This window comes from Limulus polyphemus, unplaced genomic scaffold (assembly GCF_000517525.1).
Source record: "Limulus polyphemus unplaced genomic scaffold, Limulus_polyphemus-2.1.2 Scaffold613, whole genome shotgun sequence".
NCBI lineage: Eukaryota > Metazoa > Arthropoda > Merostomata > Xiphosura > Limulidae > Limulus > Limulus polyphemus.
Genome location: NW_013666223.1, coordinates 284,631 through 291,531, shown reverse-complemented (window position 1 = coordinate 291,531; position 6,901 = coordinate 284,631). Strand labels below are relative to the sequence as shown.

The 6,901-nt window shown below is 32.5% G+C and overlaps 1 long non-coding RNA gene across 1 annotated transcript in view; it reads left to right on the top strand.

Moving 5' to 3' along the window:
- Positions 1 to 2,420: 2,420 nt before the first annotated feature.
- LOC111085776 overlaps positions 2,421 to 6,901 on the top strand; it is an 11,252-nt gene continuing 6,771 nt past the window's right edge. Inside the window, exon 1 of the long non-coding RNA XR_002610575.1 lies at positions 2,421 to 2,745. This is a non-coding gene — a long non-coding RNA (uncharacterized LOC111085776). The remainder of the gene's footprint in view (positions 2,746 to 6,901) is intronic.

Below are 6,901 nucleotides of genomic sequence, written 5' to 3'. Positions count from 1 at the left end.
CTCTCGAGAATCTTCTACAACTTTGGAGAATAGGCAGGAGTTTCGCAATATATACTTAACAGTATAAACTATGTATGTTTTAAAATATAAACTTAATCTAAATAAACGTTGATATTAAAATAAATACATAACAACAAATTTGTTACACTACCATAAAAGATATTATCAATACAGATGAAAAAACTACGTTAACCGTGTTTTAATAGTATAACTAATTTGATCATGCAACATAGATTCAGCTATAATAAATATATATTATCATAACTTTATCAGTCGATAAATGTGAAAATAAATATTCACAATGTGTTTGGTGAATGTAGTAATCTAGCTTTGAAATATTTCTATCTGGTAACGTTTACTAGGAAGGTATCTTTCCAAAACAGTCGGACCACAGAATATATACATTTTCGTTACAAAGATAGTATCCTTTAGTATATGCATGAGAAAGTTAATAATACCATAAAACTACAAGAGGATCAAAAGGTGAATAATAGTTATTTCAGTAATTCTTTTAAAGTTTAAATATTGCCCATCCGAAAAACAAAAGTTGAGCTTCTTGTTTTGAATTCAACATAAAACAAAAAAATGACATTTTCTTGCATTAATTCAAATCACTTTATCTATACTAGATTATTTAATTTTTAACATCAAATCCACAAGTTTCAGGTAGAAACTATGTTCCTGAATGGACTACTTTAAACAACAACAAAAACTACAACTTTCCAGTTTATTAAAAACATATTGTTTGAAATTTCTTGACTTAGTTTGTTTGTAAATAAGAACAAAGCTACACAATGGGCTATCTGTACTGTGGTCACCACGGGTATCGAAACCCGAGTTCTAGCGTTGTAAGTCTGCAGACATACCGCCGTGCCACTGGGGGGTTCTTGACTTGTGTCAACTTTATAAACTTTTCTATAGTCAAAGAATAACAATTTTTCCAAAACGTATATTAATATTATCAAAGGTTGAAAATACTTTATTTTTTCAAACAATACAAAGACTAGCTAATACAACGTTCTAAAACTTGTTTGCTAAAATGTAAACACTTTAGATTATTTACGTAGGTTTGCTACTTGGGCGGAACGAGTTAGCCTTCATTAACACCCACCGATCCAGAGCAATGACCCTTTTCTTTTAATATCTAATCACAGCGTTATATATCAATATATGGTTAGAAATGAAACAGATATTATCATGTCTCTTGAGGCCGAAACATTAGCTCTTAACAAAAGCAATAGACGAATGTTGTTATGTTGTCCTATTAATACTCGTCGAGGGCACTTACGATTTATAATATATATATTTTTTTAATATATTAATCACTATTATTTTATTTTCATAAATAACCCTTGTAAAACGATATTTCTGCAGGGTTCTCCCAGTGAAAAAATAAAAATTAAGCTCTACAATTAAGCAATATTTCAGGATAGACATACAAGTGAAGCGAGTGCGCCGGTTCCAGTCTGAAAATAATGCTAGAACCGGTGAGCACGTCTCTTGTATTACTACGTCAGATGCATGTAAACAGTGTACAGTTTAGACTATTTTCTGTATGCGGATAAATAACAATACTTGCTCGTACTCGACATATGGCATATAGCTCATTAGAGGGCGCAGTTGCCCGTTAAAAGAACAGTGTCGGACGTGTGATTTATTCTAAGCACTTATTATTAAAACCAGAGGAGAACTTGTAAAAATATGCCAACCACACATTATATTTACCATATACAGTGAGTGTCAGTGCACAGGAAAATGTGTAGGTCTGGGGAAACCCTACATTAGTGATTTGTCAACACTGAATCCGGAAGAATTTTCAGAACTTACTGTTTATAAGTAACTAATAACACTGTCCTGAAGAAAAAGGGCATAGACGTGTTTAACGGGTTTCTAAGGTTTTTCAGAAAAAAACATGATTTAAAAGAAACATTATTCTTATTCAAATTAGACTTTGAGTTTAATAAGTTGTGATAAACAGAAAATTAATATAGTTTTAAGAAACATTTTAAATGAAGCATTTTCTTCATGTCATTCATACATATTTCCAATAAACATGTTTCATCAGGAACTGGAGCACGATACTGTCACTGAATATTTTGGCTCTTGAAATACATATTATAGGACGGTTGAAGCATGTTTAATTAAGTAACTGAAATTAAATCTGCAAATAATTTACTAATTGTTATATAATGAATTTTAGGTTGAAAAGCCATCAGATTAACTTGAAAACGCTAAAAAAAAAAGACCTACATGATGTAAACAACAGAATTTGGTTTAGGGTTTGGTTTTTGTAACCATCTTGTTATCTGAAAATTCTAATTAGCAAAAACAATATTTCTGTTTTGTTACTTGTACAGCCTTCTGGCAAATTGCCAAATATTCGCAATTACGTCATTAAATGCACTTGTGCCATTGGTAGTAACAAGGATTTAAAGAACGGAAAGTAACGTAAACACTGATAGTAAAAAGAACGTGGTCGTAGCTTTACATATATATATTTTTTTCTGGCTAGCAGTTGTTCAGCAGCATTGTCTCGGTCTCTGTGACCATTCTTTGGTTTTCGTTGTTTCTAGCATGTCTGTCTCGGTGATTCACGCACAGCTGGCTCCCTACTACAAACTCCCTCATGTTCAGATCCACCAGGAAGAATACTTGGAATCCATATTCCAGAAAAACAAGAATCCTAATTACAGTGATCTGGTCATTTGGTCAGCAGAGGTCGGACTGACAGTGAAGGACATAAAGGTAAAGTGAATTCTATAAAATAAAAATAATTTATTGTAATTTGCCGTGATCAAAATAATACGGAATACAAAATTACAAAACTATGATAATCAACTAAGACTATGCATTAAATACAAATAAAGCTTGCTTATTACGTGATTAATCATTATTGATATTTAATTGTAATAAAATAACCAACTGAGACTATGCGCTAAATTAAAATAAAGCTTGTTCATTATGTGATTAATGATATCTAATTATTTATCTGATAAGCAAGAGCTTTTATAGAAGTGTACGGAGCATATTTTTCTTAAATCTATACCTTTAAATAAAAACAAGATTGACGAAAATAAATATCATGTATGTACAAACCTAACAGATGTTTTTTTTTTAAGTTTCTGGTTAACGTTTAATAAATTTATTAATAGTTGATGAACTTAAAAAGATATTTCATCACAAACAGATAAAAGTTTGCAATTATGAATTAATAACATTTTAGGATAGAGAATTTACTTATTGTACATAATATCAGTAAAATTATATATCTGTGTTTGTTGCTAAGTACAAACCAACATAGTGGGTTATTTGTGGTGGGCTCATCCTAGGAATCGAACTTGGAATTATTACGTTATAAGCCATCCAGCTTACCATCGAGGAGAGGGGTCAAATTATATAGCACTGTAAGCTTTATAATAAAGCAATAATACATATTAGGCTATAAAGTTAACCATTGAACTGGCAAAGAAAAATACAGACAATTTGCCTGAGTGCTAGTATTTCTTCAACTTCAGTCCTAAGAAAATGTATTCATATGTGTTTTACGTTCTGGTAAAAGTATCATTATTCGTATCCCAGCTTCTATTTCAGCAATTGTTAATTGTTTTCTTTAGTTCGTGTGTTAAAATGTCGTTACTTACAGCTTCGTTCAATTGGCCTTGAGTTTGATTTTTAAAAATGAAACGTGTCGGTGAAGTCCAGAAAATGCGATCCAAATGCAACATATGTAAATCATCGGAGAAAAAAAAATGTAAAAACTACAAACAAATGTGAGATTTATGAATCAAATAAAAATGAGACTTTAAAGAAATATTAACTACAGGGCTCAGTTTAGAGTTCGAAATGACGTTCATACAGTTAAATATTTATATGGAACCGGGCAGTGGATAAGTAAAAGTGATATACTCGAAAGATCAGTGAAATTCTTATATATATTTAGCCGTTTGTTTGACTGTTAGTCTCACATTATTGAGTACGATAATTAACCGACATGAATTGTTAATTAATAGAAGAATTAATTGGATGTGTCTCAGATAGATTTACTATAAATGGTGATTGATGTTATGTTTAATGTTGCAAACTAAAATATGGATCACAACATCGAATTATAAACCAAAGTCGTGGACCTCACTTAGAAAAAACAGCCTGATTTCGTTCCTTTTGTTATGAAATACGGACATCTATAGTACCTGTTTGTAATATCAATAAATACAACACCATCTTTCATGCATTCAAGTACTTCAGAATGCTTCTATGTTATTATAATTTGTTACAAATAAAAACATGCAATACCCTCATTATTAGAAACGCTTTAGAATGTTCTTTAAGTCAAAACAGGAAAGATCCATAGATCTATTGGACATCTTTGGGGAGAAGGACTTCTTCTCACTGGGATTTCGTTTGTTTGCCTAATCACAAAACAGAAAGTAAGCACATACTGGAGAAATAGGAGCAACAAAAACCTGTGGGATAATTTATGACGTTTATGCTGATCAATCATTATTTACTATATCTTCACTGCATTTAAACACATCTTCACAACTGGTTTTTGACAAGCATTGCAACTAAGTATAAAAATAAAGAACTCAATAAACATTGGTACAAAAATAAAAAACTTTCGTTTTTGGCGTAACCTAATTATTCGGATGTAAATAACTGATAGCGGGACCCCATTATTTATGTATTAAGTTGACAGTCAGAAGATTTCAGAAAGATTGGGCAACGTAAGGACCCAAGACTCTACATACGGTTCCTGTCGTAGTTCTTTAGCTACATTCGATAAGAAATTTATCACATGTGGTGATCCCGATACGTCTAAACCGGTTTGTGCATCCTGTTTCTTTTCAAGTTTTTATGCACCTGTGTTAATGCTCGATACTTGCCCCTGCACTCTCACACACAAATTAAGTATTTGCAAACCTTAAGTAAGTCTTAATTTATAACAAGTACTATTACTAATGCCATTCTATATAATTTAATGGAAACATTTCTTCTATACGTAGGTTTTTACTGATTTCACAAATAACTTTTATATTTGATTCATGTTATATCAATGCAATAAACGTGTGTAGTGGTGTAAACAGCAGCGTAAAGTGAGCGACGCTACAACTCCCATCTTTGGTCTTCTTCTGGGTCTTCAAAACTATAACTCCAGTCAGTTATTAATTTTTCTCTTCACCGAAGCGTCTGCCTTTCACAAGATCACTTTCGTAGTATCACATTCTTATTGACCATAGTTACCAGGTAGTTACTTCCACATTGTTATACATATATATGACCCAAACGTGGGCGTCAAAACAGATGGCATCTTCAATATGGAAGACACAACACTCACTTTGGCCTCGTGTAAATTCTATAGGTTCCCCAACTTGAATTGAGTTTTTCGTCCAAAATAATGACTCACTATAAATATAAGGTTCTAAACTCGAAAGTTGGAGATAGAGTAAAAAAAAAGATAAGATAAAAAAAAATAATGCAAAAAAAAAGCTATCATGTGAGATGGTCATTAAACTGGTTACTTTTCAGTTTGTTTCGCTTATGTTTTGTTTCCTGATTTCTGTCACATTTTTATTCGCACTACACCAAAACAGGCACAAATTATTACTTTAATTGTAACATTTTTCACTTCTGACATGATCAATTTACGTCGAATTTTACCCGATTACCACAGTTTGCTACCGTCGCCTATGCAAGGTGTCTCATTTTTCCAGTCTTTCTTGTACATTTAGGCGGCGCTGCATACTGAGTTGACAAAAAAGAAAAAAAAAATGTTGTTTTAGGGCTAGGCTACACAATAGGCCATCTGTACTCTGTCCACCGCGATGAATCGAACTCTATATTTAAAATTTCAGCGTAGTAATTCCATAAACTTACGGCTGACCCACCGTAAAACAAAAAAAAAAAAGAGGAAAATTTGGTTCCTAAGGTCCAATTGTATAGTGATTAATATATGTGATACTTTTAAACTTATCTTAACTTAGCAAATGTTTTATCAACAGTGTCAATGGGTTTTGATATGGTACATATAATCTACACACACGTTCTCCATATACCATCTAATGTCCGAACTTCTTAGTCCATTAGGTAGAGGCTGAAATTTAGTCGATTGGTACCAATCGGGTGGCCAAAGTTCACTGGTGTAATTTCAAAGGTCTGTTATTCAGGAACACATTTATACCTGGTAGCAATCTGTATATAATAGCTTTCATGTCAATAATCTCTGTTGAAAAGACTACCTATCGGACTAAACACGAATGTAAAATATTCAAAGCGTAACATAATATCTGAGCATACGTAGGGAACAAAATGTTCGAATACTAATATAATACGAATGATAAAGCAATTTCAATATATTTATTGACTTAATAAAACAATAGAGGAGCTTCATGATGCGTTTTTTACAGCGAAACACGGATTTGTGGAGAAGACCTCACATTACACTCTTTTCCAAGAAAAGTATATTCTGTTATGTATACAATACTTTGTTCTTGCACCATTTTCCCATCATCATCATCATCAATCCCTTTATTTTGTAGAAAATGATCACATATATAAACATCATTAGTATCGTCATTGTCGTCGTCGTCAAAAGCATGATTATAATATTACGAACAGTACATTTAGTCAAATTCAAGTTCCTCGGTTTCATTATTTTCGTCCATTGATTAGGTTTCTCCATCCAGAGACTTGTTTTCACAATTCTTCAGCCTACAAAATTCTGAACCCTTCAAGTTATTCGCAAAGCATGTACACTTTAGAAGTTGGCACTACCTTGCACGCCCTCCAGTGGCAGAACGGTATGTCTGCGGACTTACAACGCTAGAAACCGGGTTTCTATACCCGTGGTGGGCAGAGCTCAGATATCCCATTCTATAAATTTATGCTTCACTTCAAACAAACA